The 16,227-nt window shown below is 31.9% G+C and overlaps 1 long non-coding RNA gene across 1 annotated transcript; it reads left to right on the plus strand.

Moving 5' to 3' along the window:
- The first annotated feature begins 1,088 nt into the window (after window positions 1–1,088).
- On the plus strand, window positions 1,089–1,845 carry LOC147909605 (uncharacterized). Its single transcript, XR_015545440.1, has 2 exons — window positions 1,089–1,643; window positions 1,740–1,845. It is a non-coding gene; the product is annotated as an uncharacterized LOC147909605 (long non-coding RNA).
- The last annotated feature ends 14,382 nt before the right edge of the window (window positions 1,846–16,227 follow it).

The raw sequence follows: 16,227 nt of genomic DNA on the forward strand, positions 1-16,227 counted from the left end.
TGCGAGAAAATTCAATTGTAACAATTTATTACTATACGCTAAAATTATTGTATTAACAATAAATGTGATGTATTAAAAGATTGCGTAAAGTTTATAATGAAACTTCAATGATGGAGTGTGAACTAAGTAATGTGCACCTCAGATGAAATTATATACACTGCGTTACATTTAAAGTAAGAAATAAATTTATGTTTGATAGAAAAAAAAATTTATAATATGATACTTAAATATATTACTGAATTTTTTAAATTATTTTCAGTCTCTTTTTTCCCTGCCTCTATGCGGTGACTTAGAATTATATATGATAAGAAGGCGTGCAATTTTTTCTCAAATAAGTTAATCAAATTATTAAAATAAAAATTGAATAATAAGATTACTTTAAATACTACGGTCTGAATGTTGAACAAAGCAATATTTTTCGCAATAAGTTTATTACAGTTTTTTAAGATTAATTTAAGAAATTTGGAGGGATTATTAATATTTCAGATTGATTGCGTTGGAAGTCCGACAACCATATCGGCACGCAATTATCATTTCTGAAATTAATTCATGATTATATGAATATATATAATAGTTCAACATCTCAACATTCAGACCGTAGTTGCGCTCCGTATTTAAAGTAACGTTATTTAACATAAACGGTCTTGTTTTCAATCTTATTGTGAATAATAAGAAATTATAATTCTAATCTTTATATTTCTTTCTGACTTTCCTCTACAATCCTAAAATATTTTATTCGTTCCCTTCTATAACATTATCTGCTTGTCACATAACTTTAAAATCTGTGCTAAAAGTTCGCGGTAAGGAAAAATATTCCTGTTTCTCCTTACCGCGAGTGGGAAAAGATCTTCTTTCTTTATAATTATTTAGAATTAGTGAATAATATGATAGCTGTTCAGTAGTACGACGTAGTACAACAAGTGTTTGATAACTACTCAATAATAGTTTATAATTAGGGTTTGATAATTAGGAATGCTCAGCTATTTGTATTACGTTACATTAATAAAAATATTATTATAATTAGTTGCAAAATTAAAATCATTGCTAAGTTATATCATTAAAAAATCTTAAAACAAATATTATATTTATTTAATAAAATTGTGAGCAAGAAGAAAAAAGAACGTGGGAGAGAAGAAAGAGCGAAAATATTATGATAAGTATAGGATCATGAGGTAGAAGAGAGAGCACGAATATTATGGCGAGTATAGGACTACAACGGGTGGGACATGTATTACGCACACTATTTGGTAACGTCGCAATGCATCTCGATCTTTAAATTTTACATCATTATACATACAATTTGGCAACGTCGCAATGTATCAAACACATTCATGATATCATCGCGAAATATGTCGTATTAATACGTTGAATGTCTTAAAAAAAATCTTTTATTATACTAACAAAGCTGTCGTATATCGGCGCTTGCATTTTTTATCTCTCCCTTGTGTTGGTTGAACAATTCCATATGCATTCCTAAAGAAATGTGATGGAGGGAGCGAAACTTAGAAAGAGCGAAACTTAGAAAGAGCTCGGCAATATTACTGCATCAGTCGTTCAGACGGATCGCTACTGCAACGCTTTCCAAGCATGTACGATTCCATGAGATTTTACGTTCTTATTCAAGATAAAGAGTTTTATAAACAGTAAGTTTTATTTTATAAATTTTTTTTCTTTTCTCTACAGTTTGTTTATCTGTTTTCTTTTTTCCTTTATTATATATATTATACTTTCTTCTGCAGAGTATCTTCTTGTAATAAACTCCGTCATACACCTCCTATGTTAGGAAGAAGATTTACACTGACTCCTACAGCTTACAAATACCTGGATGTCGGAATCGTCGTGGGACTTGTGTCTTTTGTGGAAATTGCAACGTAGGTAATAACATAATCTTGCCTCGTGAAATGTAAGCTTTCATCGAAAGACGCGCGGATATTGAGCGGTTCGTGCAATTAATCGCACCTTCATCATTATCGATTCAAGATCTAGTGATAAAAATCGTAAAAATGCGTGTTGTGAATGTAGTCAAATTAACACTGCGCAAAACATGTTTGTATATGAAGTCATCAACCGTGCTCTTCATATTCGAATTCAAACATTGCGTCGAGAACGTACACTCTGAGCTGCGCCAGTATACACATATCGTCAATGAAAAATTTAAATATTTTGTAACACTTTTAGGTAAAAATTGTACAAATGTGATTTTTTGTGTAGATTTTTTATGCAAAATTTATAATAAAAAATCAAATATAGAATGTGAGTTAATAGTTAATGGTTTATAATAATGTAAACAGTGTGAAAAGTAAATGTACATTTGCTAATCGGAAGCAGGTGCTTAAAATTCGATTTGAAATTGATTAAATTAATTTAAATTATATTAAGTTCCTGCTTATAAATATTGTAAGAATTATATAATAAAAGCTATATATTGTAAAATTACGTTATATATAAAAGTAAACGCATATTTAAATTATATATCTAGGTGTATGACATTATTCATTTCTTTCTTATTACCGCAGCGCTATCATATACGCCAGCATCTTCGCGCTCAACAGACAGTCACGACCATATTAAACATTCTCTCTATTTAAATTATTAAATAAAAAAACGTATGTTAAAATATTTTTGCATGCGAGGAGAAGGTACAACGAGAGCGACAACGCGGCGGGAAAGAAGATGAAACATAAGAGGGACAGAGATGGTAAGTATGTGCGGTAATGTATGCAAGCTTTTGTTACCGATGTATTTTTGGTAAGAACCATGGCGGGCGATGGCGGCGACGAAAATAATACGGAACGCATAGCGGAATGACGTCATATTTTTATTCAATCGAATACCGGGTTCCTGTTTATGTAAACAGCGATAGCACCGGGACCTTTCCTGCACCTTCCTCTCTCTCTGCGCCTATGAATACCACCCAAACCCTTCCTCCCCACAGGATCAGAGTTAGAACCGCCCTATTAGCTACTTTTGTCAGTAGCGTCAGTAATACTTAAGGTTCCTGACTACTCAGCCAAGAACTCTGTATTGACGATGGCGATACATAATCAAACGGCGGTCTGGCGAAATCGATAGCCACACTTAAGCACGATTCTATGCCCGTGTGCTCACCTACAGCGCGCCGAGAGTGAATGAGACAGCGAGCTCCTTCTCATACTTGTCACTTGTTTCAAACGATCGAAAATGCTTTCTCAACAATTTCGCTCGGCGGCCCTAGGCATCAATTAGGGACGGGGGACATTCTAAATAACATATAAGTTTTAATAAATTGTAATAATAGTATGTCCCTCTCATTAATCCAGAATAAATCATGTTAAAGCGCAGTTTACTTAATATTTAATTGTTTATGATTTTTCATGCGCGTTATATTATAGTATACCTCTCTTTCATAAACTCGAGTAGCAAAAATAATTCAGTAGAAGTAGAATTTTACCTGAAAAAAATTATAAACCAGCATTTTTTTTAACGAAAATCTCGAAAGGCCATCAGAAAAGAAATGCATGTTCAAGACTTATGAAGAAAATATTCGAAAAAATCTAATAATTGCAAAAAGCACGTTTTTCGCTTATAAAACGAAAGATATTGATTGTATAAAAAAAAATCGGTACAAAAAATGTAGATATTTGAAATAACTATAAAATGAAATGTGGAACATTAAAATCAATCTATTTAGTAGAAAAAAAATTAAAAACACCGAAAAAGGCCGTTTTTTCACTCGCTTTCTGTTTATTGAAATTTTAACGCAAAGCTTAGAAATTCTCGTAAAATATATCGTAATGACGAACAAATCTAGCCGTGAACAAATCTGAAATGTTCATTAGTTTTTGCAAAAAGCCATTTGTTCACTAAAAACTTCTGCAGAAAACTTCATTTCTTCATTTCTTTGAGCAGTCGTTTACAATTTATAGGAGTGATTTTTCTTCTTCAAGAGTTGCACTATTTAATAATAACATAATGATTTTTTGCAGTTAAACTATTATAAAACGTTTTTTTTTAAATTACTTTAAAAAGTGGCTTTTTCCGTAGTAAAAAATTAAATAATTTCCTTAGTATATATCATATCAAATAGCCATGTAAAGTATTCGAAATCTAACGTTTTTTTTACGAACTTAAAAAAAAAGATTATTAGGATCAGGATAAAATTTTTTTTTCAAAAACTGTGGCTCTGATTTTTAAAATTAAGAGTTCCGTCTGGCACCAATTTGTCAATGAAGAATTAAATTTGCTGTTAAAAAAATTCCAAATTGTAACCATGAAATTTTTATTTAAAAAAATTTTTTATTTCTTGAATTTTTATTTTTTTGATTTATTACTAAAAAATCACGTTTGAGTATGGAATGTATGTATCTGATTAACAAATTTAAGTCACATTAGCTATGTTTCTTTATTTAATATGCTGTAAAAAGTGTCCAATTGGACAATAAAATGTACGAACCAATTTAATGAACTGTTGAATATAGTTGCAAAATATATTTTTCATGTAACACTAATTTACTTTTATATTTACAAAAGTTAGTGTTACATCTTTAATAGTTACACTAACATTTGGCAAATTACTTATTAATTATTTGTTTACAGATGTCATATTTGCATCTGCAATTAAATTCACAGAAACAATTTTGTACTGATAATTTCGTACATTTTATTGTCTAAACAAACTTTTTACAGCATATTAAATGAAGAAACATAGCTAATGTGACTTAAATTTGTTAATCAGATATGCGCTCCATATTCAAACGTGATTTTTTTATAATAAACCGAAAAAATAAAACACATATTATAACAACACATAGTATCACGACAAATTTCTATCTGTGAAATGAGTATACTTGTAATTCATCGATTTATTTTGCTGTAAAACAGAATCTGGAAATTCTCGTTCTACACTTTTCACTACATGACTTCTGACGTTCTAACATTATTATATGAAGCAGCGTCGCTTTGATGCAAACACGATTTTTACAATTATAACACACGATGGTTGAATTTTATTCCAACTTGATGTAACTCTGCGTCTTAAGAATATTATTAATTTTATTGAAGATGACCAGATTGTGGCCGAAACGTTTAATGTTTTTATTGTAATTCATAATGCAAGAATAATTAAATATCACTAACTACATCTTGTGCTGTGGTTCTTTATGCTCTTTCTTTTCATATTTTTGAAATTATAACCACATTCGTTTTTTACATTTTTGAAAAAATAAAAATTCAAGGAACAAAAAACTAAAAATTTCATGGTTACAATTATTTTGCGAAACATTTGGTTAAACTATTTGTTTATATCTCGTCGAGTTATAGATTAAAAAAAATTAGATTTCCACGTCAATTTATTGCTGAGAAAATGTAAATTTAGCAAATTTTAACGCACGAAATCAAATACGCGCGAATCGCTGAGCAACTCGATCTTCCTCACTCGACTGCGCGCCGGCTTATCTTACTCCGCCCGACGCACTGCTTCACTCGCATTCTTCAACTTTCCAATAGTTTTAAATAAACTTTTTCGGCAGCAAAAAATTCGAGAATTTTTCAACAGCAAATTCAATTCTTCCTTGATAAATTGGTGCTAGACGGAACTTTTAATCTTAAAAATTAGAGCCACAATAATTTTTTGAAAAGAATTGTTATCTCGGCTTCTAATAATCGGAGGATAAATTGTTATTTTTTAAATTCGTAAAAATTTCAGATGTCGAATGCTTTACACGGCTATTTGATATGATGCATATTAACGAAATTATTTCCATTTTTTTATACGGAAAAAGATACTTTTTAAAGTCGTTTTATAATAGTAACTACAAAACTTTTTAACTGCAAAAAATCGTTTTGTTATTATATAAGTATATGTGATAGTCCAATTCTTGAAAAAAAAAAATTACCCCTGTAAATTGCTGAGCGACTGCTCAAAGACGAAAAAATTAAATTAATAATTTTCCACAGACAGGTTTTTAGTAAACAAATGGCTTTTTGCAAAAACTAATGAACATTTCAGGCTTGTTTAGGATTAGATTTGTTCGTTATTACGAGCTACATTTTACGAGAATTTCAAAGTTTTGCGTTTAAATCTCAATAAACAAAGAGCAAATGAAAAAAGGCCTTTTTCGGTGTTTTTTATTTATTTTTTTTTTTTTTACTGAATAGATTGATTTTAATGTTCCACATCTCATTTTGTAGTTATTTCAAATACCTACATTTTTTGTATCGATTTTTTTTTTATACGATCAATATCTTTCGTTTTATAAGGGAAAAACGTGCTTTTTGCAACTATTATATCGATATTTTTCACATATTTTCTTCACAAGTCTCGAATCTCGAACATACGCATTTCTTTTCTGATGGCTTTTCGATTTTCGTGAAAAGAAATGTTGGTTTATAATTTTTTTCCGGTAAAATTCTATTTCTACTAAACTATTTTTGCTACTCGAGAATGGAGGGGTATAATATTATATAAAGAGTATGAAAAATCGTAAACGATTAAATATCTTGTAAACTTGTGTTTGCGTTTTAACATCGTTTTATACTATTTTGTATTAATGGGAGGGATACTATTATTAAAATTTATATGTTATTTAGAATGCCCTCCTCCCCCCCCCCCTAATTGATGCCTAGGGCCGCCGAGATTGTCATGAAAGCATTTTTAGTCACTTGAAATAAGTGACTAGTGTGAGAAGGAGCTCGCTGTTTCGTTCACTCTCGGCGTGCCGCAGGTGAGCACATGGACATGGGCTTGTCCTTGCATGTGTGTTACAACGCTGCACCACGATAAATGGTCGAACTTATAAGCATGGAAATGTTTTGTTTTGATCACAAAATTTATGTTGCGTGCTATTTCGTTATAATTTGCTTAATTGTGAAAATGTGACTTGTCTTGTACTTATCAAAGTCATAATTCTCGATGAAAACTAAAGTTATCTTGGAATTTTATATGTAAAAGCGTATATTTTGCTCGTTTTAATAGCTGTCGAACCGTGTTTCTGCCTGAATATAGACTCACTTTACATGCCTTTTACGACCATTTATTGACTGTCAAGGAAGGAAAGGACAGTTTTCATCGATTTTTACAAGTGTTTTAAAGTGATCTCATCATTTCGTTTCATCCAAATTGTCTTTATTTAAAAACGGCATGCAACATAAGTTAATGTATCATTCTTCGCTTCTGACATCACGATTCCAACATGGCCGCCGCGATTAGTCAGAAGTCTTAATCTAATATCTTGATTCATTACCTTATAATCTGAACTCTTAGTATCATTACTATTGGGGATATATTTTAGAAATTTTAAAAAATTCGATTTTTCTAAGAGCACATTTTCTTAAAATATATATTGTTAGAAATATTCTTAAAAATTTCAAATTGATCCATTGTATTTTCACGGAGATGTACAACACTAAACGCGTAGCAGATCTAATTATCGCGCGCAGTAGCGACCCGAGAAGAAAGAATACGAGAAAAGAATACTTCAGCAATAAGAAATTCATATTTTGGGAACATCAACTTCAAGAGAGGATGTGCTATATGGTCTTGGAAATAGATAATTCTGTGTAAATAGAAAAATTTTTTATTTGGTAAATTAAAACATAAAACTTGAAATGTATTTTTCTCAAAACTATGTTTTCAAAATCGGTTATCAAAATATCTCAAAAATCATTATATCGATCAATCTGAAATTTTACATGCTTTTTTTAGAAATGTAAATCTAATCTTGATCAAAGGATTATTTTCTAATGCATTCTTTTTTTTATGAACAAAAAATGTCTGTTTTTTTTCATGAAAATCGAAAATTTAATTTGGAGCAGCCGCCGTTTTGTTGTACTTCAATTTTTCGGAATATTGATCAATTAAAAACTAGATAAATTGATATATCAAATAAATTTTTCGGATTTTTTCATTTTAAATAATCAGGCAGTTCCTACCAACCAGTTCCGAATAGCAATGGTCACCGCAAAACGCGTTTTGGAAAACAGCTTTCCGGACATTAGCTATAATTTTGTGACAACCTAACTTTCCATGCGCGGACATATCATAGCTCGCCGGTAATATCAGTGCGGAACATAAAAAGAAGTTCTAGCAGAAGAGGTGAGATGCAAATAAACATCGGCGTATTTAATGCTATAATGTAAGAAATGTATTTAAAAAATAGTACTGAAGATATAAGATCGGTTCTGGTTGCAACGCGGAATTCGCAGAGCCGGCCAAAAAAACGGTAAATGTAATTGTAATTATAATATACAATGCAAGCCTGTGTGCTCGTGTCGGTGTGTATAATTCGCTCGTGTACGTGCAAGCAGTGTTGCAAGTTTCGTGGAACAAATTCACACACGCGTGCTAGAGCTAATAATAAACTTATATATGTTTAATAAATAGCATGTAATATATCAATATTTTCTACAGCATTAATATTAATGTTGATTAAAGATATAAAAAATGCTAAAGAACGCCACATATTGAATCTTCAAACATGCCGAAACTGGCGAACATGACGTAGTGTTCGCATGCGCGGGTACGTCTTGTAGTGGGATTTGTCCCACGAATTTTGCAACACTGTAAGTGTATGACGCAGTCTGGCTCTATTTCGTCGCTGACGGCTTTTGCCGGTCACGGCACGGGCGCAGGTCGCACCAGCAAATCGCGGTTGCGTTCACGGTGTTCGTCGCAATAAAACGCGCGAGTTTTCCTTGATGCAATAGCAAAATCAAGAATACGTTTTAGGTATTCGACAGCCGAGAACACTCAGCAGAAGCAAAGAAAACTCCATCCCTTTACTATTGTCGAGGACCTACTGGTCTAAAGGACCGACGGTTGAGAAAACTCGATAAAGGCAGAGCACGCTCTACCCCAGGAATTATGTCGGTACGCGGAAAGGCGGCAAGCAAGTCGGCGGCCGAGAACGCTCCGCGAGGCAGAGTACACTCTGTTTCGGGGATTCCCCCAATGCAGCAGTAATGTCAGGATGAACCGGTTGGTCCCGCATAGAGATTTCCCAAAATCTTCCCAAATGCATTTTAGATTCTGATTAGAATGTCCAAATAAATAAATTGCACCGATATCAATTAGCAAATCTATTTTTATCGCACATTTGGATTTCTGTTTAGAATCGAAACAAAAACAACATAGAAATTCGCATTTCCATTCTTTCATAAAAATTGTGCCATTCTTATATGAAAATAGAATGGAAAATCCACATTTGTCCCAAGTAGGTAAATCGCACTGCGATACGAATTAGAAAATCTATTTTTACCTCAAATTTGAATTTTCTGTTTAGAATTGGAATAAATCAGTACAGAAATTCACGGTTCCCTATCTTTTTAGACCCGGTACTTACTGGGTTGCGCACGCGAAGAGAAAGCACCGTGTATCCTGACAGTTTTGGCAATCTTCGACCGCCCAAGAAACTGATGCGATATTTCAGGAACGGTGTTATGACGATAGAGTACACTCACACGTCCTGTAGACATACGATCAGAGCTTCCGCGGACAGATGTGCCTGCGGATTCTACGAGCATAAAATATTTTTTTGGGGGATTGGATTAGAATTCACACTGAGAAAAAAGATTTTGTTAATTTAATAAGCCATCAGTACCTTTAACCGGTGATCGGTAAATACAGGGTGCGTCACCAAAATCCAAACAAATCGAACAATTTTTTTAAACAAAATGTTTTTAATAAAAAATGAAATATTACAAAAAATCTTTTCACATGGCACTTGAGGGATCCCTGTAGAGCACAATTATTCGATATTATATCTCCCATTAGCTCTATTCTCGGTCTGAAGCGTTCGCACGCACGTTGTAATGTAGTGCTGTTTATGCCGACGAATGCTGCCTCAATGAAAGTGATCCTTAATGACGTCACATTGGGATACCGAGATTTGCTTGTAACTCTTTCAACTACGCTCCATACGTAGTAGTCCAAGGGATTTAAACTTGGGCTGTTAAGAGGCCAGAATTCTTTGGTTTCAAAACATATCGACGTTGAGAGCCAATTTTGAATTAAATGATTCGTATAAGCCGATGCACTGTCCTACTGAAAAACATATGGCCTTCCGAACGCCACAGTTTCCATTCACTACATCCATCAGAACGCGCAAATACTTCTTTTGTGACAGTTTCCCCTTTCTTAAAGAAATGTGGTGGCATGACATTACCCTCACTGGACACAACACCTAGCACGTGAACATTGGCCGGAAATTTTATTCTGGCAACAACAAGGACATCCTCGGGATTATAGGCGAGCCATTGGTCATTCTTCTGGTTGATTTTGGTATCAATAAAAATTTTTTCATCAGAAAAGAACTTGATTCATCCCGACGCTTCGTTTTTCAAAGAACACAATAGCAGATTGCAGCGAGCAACTCGGCTTGTTCTCGCAGCCTCAGAGAGCATCTGTCGTATTTTTAATGTGTAAGATTTGTATTGAAGGTTCTCCTCGGCAATTCGACGCATTGTTGGCTCGCTTACACCAACATTCGATGCTAATTTTTGCAACGATTGCCCTGAATCATCCAAAATCAGCGCTCAATCTTTCAACGAACTGAGGGAATCCCCCGGCATTCTTTCGAGTGACTCTTCTTCACATATTGGAACCTTCGTTGAATTGTTCTAAAGCCGTATATTTTGTCACAATGTCATGAACGATTGATCTCGGGTATCCAAAGAAGCGAATTATTTCCGTTGCTGAGCGCCCAGCGTGAAGGTTTTTGATGATCGCGGCTTTTCGATTATACTCCGCACTTGGTTTCAATATCGCGGCCATTTTAAAAATATGACTGTTTACTAGAAGCATCAGGCTTTCTCGGACGCCAACAACAAACTCTGATTGGCACAATATAGCGGATTTCGGTAATGCATCCTGTATGTAACAACAAATTTTATTGTTGTGATTGCGGCTAGTTAGTTATACCAATTAATTATTAGTAACTGAAACAAACTATATAGAATATAATCTTTTGGATATAGGCTTTAGGCGCGTTCACATAGAAATCGTAGGTGATCGTGAAGTCTTAAGTCATAAGAAACTGATCAAGTCAAATACTTAGGAGGGAAAATACTTGACTAGAATTGGTCAGTTTCTCATTTGAGACCTTGCAATCGTCTATGACTTCTATATAAGTAGAAATTTCCCAAAATCTTTCTAAATACATCTTAGATTCTGATTAGAATGTCCAAATAAGTAAATCACACCGCGATACCAATTAGCAAATTTATTTTTATCCCAAATTTGAGTTTTCTGTTTAGAATCGAAACAGAAACAATAGAGAAATTCGTATTTCCTTTTTTTCATGAAAATTGTGTCATTCTTTTATAAAAATAGAATGGATAATCCACATTTGTCCCAAGTAGATAAATCGCACTGCAGTACGAATTAGGAAATCTATTTTTATTTTAAATTTGAATTTTCTGTTTAGAATCGGAATAGATCAGTGCAGAAATGCATGATTCTTTTTGTATCATTTGTTAAAATCGCGGTTTTATACACATGAAATTGAATGAAAAATTATATATTTATATCTAAAATTACATATGAAATCGAATGGAAAATTATATTTTTATATCTATTAAACATGGAATTCATTGCCTTGCAATAGAATAAAAAATAAAAATTTTATACATATTTAAATATTGATTAATGATGTATGTAACTTTCTTTTTTATATAGATGTGTAAAGTCACTAAGAGTAATTATGACAGGGTAACTGTAGGAGTAAATGTGACATACACAACAATAACATTAATATTTGAACACAACAATAATATTTGAATAAAAAATAAATTTTGTGATTATTTTTGTCGAACATATTGAAGGTAATCAATAATTATACTTTTTATGTGATTGATAAAAATAACCCCAAAATTTGTTCTTCATTCAAGTGCATGTCACATTTATCCTTACTGTCACAATTACTTCTAATAACTCTGCCTTTTATTTTTTTATTTTAGAGTTAAATAATATTGCGATCGCAATAATATTATTTAAATTATATTGTAACTGTATTAGCATTATATTTAGTAGAATTGTGTTATACTGTATTTGCATATTGTACTATATTAGCATTATTTATATTTAGTAGAATTGTGCACTATACATTGATTTGTTTGATTAAAAAAGTGTACGAAATAATATAAAATTAATTTAATAGACAATATTGTACAAAATTTATTTATGTAATAATTAACACAGAACTAACAATTCAATTGTAACCATTTTATTAATGTAATAAAGGAAACACAAATGTTCGTTTTGGCTTACATTCTTCTAAATTTAAACATAATGAAACACATTTTTGTATAATTAAATTTGCAAGATATGTTCTTACATTAGAAGAAAATTCGAGTATTTGTTTACATTTCCCATTCGTGATCTATTTAAATTTCCCATTCAGGATTTGTTTAGATTTCCCATTAGAATATAGTTTACAGAACATTACAGTTCTGATCAGAATTTTCATAGATTTTCCAACTAGAATCTATAATTTTTTAATCCGACTGCACTGAGAGAAATGATTTTGTTATTATATATGAACAAATCAAGGGAAAATAAGTGTGATATTTGTTTAAAAAACGATCGATTTGTTAAGATTGCATATTAATTCATCAATGTGACAAATAATCAATAGTCGCTAACAAATGAGAGGCTTATATATATAGTATATATAATATATATTACACTTCTGATCAGAATCTTCATAGATTTTCCAACCAGAATCCATAATTTTTTTGGGAAATCCGACTGGATTCTAATCTGATCCCAAAAAATATTCTATGCGGGATTGCGATCGAGAACGCTCGATAGTGGCAGAATATTCTCTATCACTTTTCTATGCTCACGGCCGAAACATTCAGAACTGAATAGTGATTATAGAAAAGTAGATACGGGATAGAAAAGAGAGCGCGCACGGTAAAAATCACGGCTTTTATACTAATTGTTGTTTCCGTATTGTTCCAGAATCGTTCAGCGATTCCCGCCGGTACAATATGAGCAAGAGAAACGGAATTCGATGAAATTCGAACAAGTTTCTCCGGCGAAGCGGCTGTTACCCGCGAGTTTCACGTATACGATCCGGGCATATCGCGCCCTCGACGATGCCGCAGCGATATTCGGTCGGTATTTACACTAGGAACATCCAAAGCATGTGTATTACAACTTATTTATTTATTAATATTTTTATATTGTATAATAAAATATAAAAATTTTATCAAAGTAGATTCTTTCAAATATAAAACCTTTCATATAAATATGTGTATATACTTTTTTGAAAAAAATTCACGATAATTCGTCTTTTTTTGGGATCAATTCCTAATTGAGTATACCTCCTTAAGTCATCTTCTTTACTAATATATTTATGATGTATGACGCCGAATGTTTTAAAAGCTTTACGAAGTTGCTTCCGTTGTCTGTAAAGATTGCAACAATTTTAGAAGAATTTAGTTCATATTCTAAATGTATTCCTAAAGTAGTTCAGTTTTTTTATCGTGACTATGTGTTTCTTTAAATCTTCGGTATGCCTTTGATACTCTTATTAAATTGATAGGATCAATCCAGTGAGTTGTCAAACCCAAAAAACTCCGCTTACGTTCCAACCAGATATACTGCTGTAAAAACATATTATATTTAATATTATTAAATTAATATTATTCTTGTTTTATTAATACTGATTGATCTTTGTAATAATTTGATATCTATCTGATTCTCCGCCAACTTATCATTTTTAAACCCAAACTTACAATATTTAAATTTTCAAATATTTTTCTGAAGTACAAATTTTCTATGACTCTCAAAGATATTAGCGAATGTATAAAATATTTTACCATATCGCTATCAAAATTATCTTGAGTATATGAGTTTGTTATTGATTTACGAAATGAATTGTTCAGATGTTATTGTTGAAGTAATATTGCTTTTTTATGTTTTATTTATTTTAAATGATTACGATATTCTTCTAACACATCATGACTGTATTTCCTTTTTAAGTGGTTAATAAAATTTGAAGATCAATTTTTGAAACCTTCCACTTTTAATATGGTTTGGTAAACATTTTTTGCATACCGCAACTATGTTTGTGTCTGTTGACTTGTTGGGGACTTCTTCAAATAAGTTCCATCGAATATAGACATTTTCGAATTAGCCACACTGCTTGAATTATTCGATAGAAATATCTCAGTTTGAGAAATTCTTGAAGTGCCAGATAAATTAATATCTTCTGATATAGAAGACTCTTTACATGACATATCCATTTTATTAAAACAATCTATGATAAAAGAATTTTCAAACAACTTTAGCTATTTTTTATATTTTTTTGTGTGTTAAGTATGAATTCGTTGTTCAAATTTGAATATCGTACCACAATTTTGAGAGAAATGACAAAGAAGACAAAAGCGATGATTTCAAACGTTTTCATGACGTCATAATACTAAGGAGGAAATCCGTATTCAATTAATTGTAATATGATGGAGCAAATTTGGTAAACGAAATCATATTCAACATCTAAAAACCTACGAAAAATAATTACCTTCAGGCAATGATCAAAAGACTATTTTGTCTGTGAACGCAAGGAGCAGATTAAGTTGAACGATAAATAGATGACGACAAATCAACATATGTCCACGCTTGGCGTAGTATAATAATATCATCGAATTGTCTGCGAGTTCATCGGAAGCAAAGGAAGGGGAAGAAAGAGAGAATAATTATGATTATAAGTAATTATTAGGTGTTGGAATTAATTCGTAGCGTTTTTAATGAAAGAATGTTATTTATTTCACATGAGCATTAAAAAATACATTAATGAAAGTACTTCCCATCACTTGTAAAACGCTACGAATTAATTCCAACACCTAATACATTGTATACTATACAATGTATGTGTGCTTTATATAATATAATAAAAGTGCTTAAGTTAGAAGAGTCACATTGAAAAGTAACTTGTTACTATTATACGTTACTTACCGAAAAAAATAACGCGTAACGAGTAATGAGTAAAAGTAACGAGTAAAAATTAACGTGTTACATATTAGGAGTTACATTTTCCAGTGACGAATCTTTTCCAATCTGTTACAAATAACGTTTGACTTTTTTAACTCTGATGTTACCATTGCTGTCATAAAAAATCACAGTGTCATTATCAAATCGTTATTATAACAAGCTAACGTGATAAAATAACAGCGTTACAACTTATAAGTAACGCGTTACTTGCCAATCCTGTAAATAATTGTAATTATGAGTAATTGTAATTACTATAAATACAATTGCATAAACTTTCGGATTATTTTTATTAAATTATTAAATATGAATTGCGTGTCAATTACATTTAAATTGTATCTTATCTTGTATCTTCTTAATTGTATATTATCTTGTATTGTAATCTACGTACAACTTTATATAAATTTATAATTTTGCCTAACATAATTGTGAATCATATGCAATTACAATTGTAACTAAATTAAATATAATTGCAATTCAACACTTATACTTTAATTACAATTATTTTTAATTACAATTATTTCAATTGCAATCATTTTAATTGCAATTGCAGCGTAATTGTAACTACATTGTAATTGCATTAAAATAATTACTACGTACTAACTTAATTACTAATCATAATTAATTATTGTACATTTATGATTTAATTATGCCCAACTCTGACTATACATAGTCATATACGTGTGTGTGTGTGTGTGTGTGTGTGTGTGTGTGTGTGTGTGTGTCGCGTGAGTGTGTGCGCGCGTGTGTGTGTGCGCGTGAGTGTGTGCGCGTGTGTGTGTGTGTGCGCAAGATGTTTGGAAATTAGTGATAAGTCTTTTGCACATAAGCAGAATGGACTAAATTAAGAAGAAAAGTTCTTTATCATTTTACAATTGTTGTAATGATTAACGAATTATTAACTTATGAAAATAGCCAAATTCGCTTAGATCAAATGCAAGTGAGCGACAGGATAGGACTGCCCAGCACAGTGAGACGCGTATTTGGCGTCGCCAGACACGTAGTGTCTAACGACAGCAATTGCCGCTTATAAATAACGTGCCTAGCGATGGCGGACACGCGCCTCGCTATACAGGGGCGAGTATTATTCTGTCGCGCGCTTGCATTTGGCGGCGAGCTCGGCGAATTTGTCTATTTTCATAAGTTAATAATTTGTTAACTATTGCGACAATTGTAAAATGATAGAAATAATTTTTTTCTCAGTTTAGTGTATTCTGCCCCTGTGATATGATATTAAAAAATTCTGAAAAAATTCTGAA

The sequence above is a fragment of the Acromyrmex echinatior genome, chromosome 6, assembly GCF_024713525.1.
Source record: "Acromyrmex echinatior isolate Ae372 chromosome 6, ASM2471352v2, whole genome shotgun sequence".
In the NCBI taxonomy this organism is placed as follows: domain Eukaryota; kingdom Metazoa; phylum Arthropoda; class Insecta; order Hymenoptera; family Formicidae; genus Acromyrmex; species Acromyrmex echinatior.